The 2,502-nt window shown below is 39.2% G+C and overlaps 1 non-coding gene across 1 annotated transcript; it reads left to right on the top strand.

The window, feature by feature from the left end:
* The first annotated feature begins 2,026 nt into the window (after window positions 1-2,026).
* Trnal-aag (transfer RNA leucine (anticodon AAG)) lies at window positions 2,027-2,108 on the top strand. Its single transcript has one exon. It is a non-coding gene; the product is annotated as a tRNA-Leu (tRNA).
* The last annotated feature ends 394 nt before the right edge of the window (window positions 2,109-2,502 follow it).

Here is a 2,502-nt window from a genome sequence, read left to right as displayed (position 1 = left end):
TCTAGAAAGAAATAGATGTACTGTGTGGAACTAAATTTGTAACAAATCTTAGAAAATGAAGGTTATTGGGACATAGAGCAGTGCTCACAACCCAGAGATAATTACTCCCTGAGGGATAAAATTCAAATTGATGAAGGGTAAAAACAAAAGGATTAATTTGTGTTTCGGTCAAAGAAATAATGATTTAAAAACGTTTTTGCTATTCCACTATTTTTCACACAGTCCACACACTACACACATACTTTTCACGTTGCAACATCCATCTATCACATCAAAAATGAGACACGTGCATAACATAAGCTTAAATATGTCATGAAAAGGCCTACTCCTAGGTAGTTCACACAATCGTCTTGAAATCGCTTCATTATTGACTTTGCAGCAATAAACGAAGTAACTGACAGCACACATAAACAGTAGCAATGTGATGACTACTACACTGCTGTAGGACCTACATATGATTATTATTATTATTGTTATTAGAGATGATTTCTTTCAGTTCAGAAGAAAGTAGTCCAGGAGTCGGCTGATATAAGCACAGTAGGCTAAGCGCAGAGCACACGTTTTGATTGACTTTAGATAGGGTGCAGGGAATGTGTGAAGCAAGTGCCGCAAGGGAGACTGGTGCAAAAGTAGCATAAGTTTATGTCTACCTTTAAGGCGAATAGTTAACTTCCTTGCCTGAAAAGAAATTGCAGGTAGCATTCACGATGAACTGAAAATTGGTTCGTCGTTCTATAAAGAAAGGTTGTTAGAAACAAGCAGTTACCAATTGTTTCACTGACTTATTAGCTTCGGGTTTAATAAAATACCTAAAAACTAAATGTTTTGATGTTATTTTAAAAATGGGAGTGTTCAAAGAAAATAACCAATATTTGATTTGTTTTGATTGCATTCAGGGGTAATGATTACAGACACATTGGGAACCATTGATAATTACTTGATAAAAAAACAATCACATCAATTACGAACAACGTGGCGAGGACTGCGACTGTTAACAAGAATGAAATATGTACGTAGTATACCGTATCAGAAATCAAATCATTTTATGCAGGCCACCGAAGAGACTTGAAAAATAAAATAATCGATAAACGTTTGGCCGTGAATGTAAATTACGGAGATATTTCGAGTATAAGTAACAATAAAAAAAATTGGAAATGAGCGTATGGCATCGTTGGCCGGGAAGTTCGGCTGCCAAGTGCAAGTCTTACTTCATTCGACTCCACACTGGCCGACTTTCGCGCCGGTGATGAGGATGAAATAATGACAACACAACACCCAGTCCACGAGCGTAGAAAATCTCCAACCCGGCCGGGAATCGAACCCAGGTTTTGTATAAACTTGGGGTTCATGAGTCTGAAGCTATATTTGGTATTTCTGATTCTTTTTATACTAGATGATAGAAGAGGCATGTCGAGTGGTTTTGGAATGAAAGAAGTTACTCTTACTCAGTTGTACACATGTCTTTAATATAGCTACGTTACTTACATATTGGATACTTTTCACTAATGACAAAAATGCTGTCGAGGTTATAGTAAGATTGAGAGTTGCATGAACTGTTAAGTAATATTAAGGAAGTATATTAATTATTGTTAGTAAGTATAAAATAAGTATTGGTTCAACTTGTCACATTTAATATTTTTTAATGCGACCATAAAATTGTGTGAACTACAGAATGGAAAAGTTCCTTGCTTTCCTAGAGCCAATTTGTTATTTATTAGACGACATAAACTTCAGTGTAGTGAATGGAGTGTGGTGTAAAAGTGAAAAGGAATGTAAAATGAGGAATTGAAGATACGACGGACAGATACCGACAGCGCACAGCGCTTGCGCGACGCTCTTTCGGTTGCGGCGTGTGACACGGCCATTAAACTAGTATGCAGCTGCCTGCAAACGTGATGATAGCACATTCATATACCGTGATCAGTACATGCCAACAACCATTAAATAAAGATGACACTGCGAAATGTAAAAAAAAAAGAGAAAGAGCCAAGGACTACTACCATAATATTAGCCCTCGCCGCCTCGCGGTAGCGTGGCCGAGCGGTCTAAGGCGCTGGTTTAAGGCACCAGTCTCTTCGGAGGCGTGGGTTCGAATCCCACCGCTGCCATTAATTTTTATACCGACTCTCGTGACTTTACGGATGTAGAAGTAAGAGGTAAGATTAAAGTTGAATGTCACGTCGTCGTCAGTGACAGGGTGTTGAGGGTTCAATAGGACAACAATGGGGAATAACTTCGGCCGTGTTTCCATCGAAGGAACAATCCCGGCATTTGCATTAAACTTTTAACAGAACTCTCGGAAATCCTAAGTCTGGGCGACCACACCCTATCTGAAACGCTGTCCACCCGAAAGCGAGCCTAGTGCAGCACTTCGCTCAGTGTGGATACATTTACAGAGATACATACATCAGCTAGAACAATAGCGCAATGTTAGTGTCAGGCACAGACAATGAGAAGTACAGTGGGACCACGAATAGCGAGCATAATTCGTTCCAGAATCTT

This window comes from Schistocerca nitens, chromosome 1 (assembly GCF_023898315.1).
Source record: "Schistocerca nitens isolate TAMUIC-IGC-003100 chromosome 1, iqSchNite1.1, whole genome shotgun sequence".
NCBI classification, from domain to species: domain Eukaryota; kingdom Metazoa; phylum Arthropoda; class Insecta; order Orthoptera; family Acrididae; genus Schistocerca; species Schistocerca nitens.
Note: the sequence above shows the minus strand (reverse complement) of the source record. Positions and strands in the feature narration are given on the sequence as shown.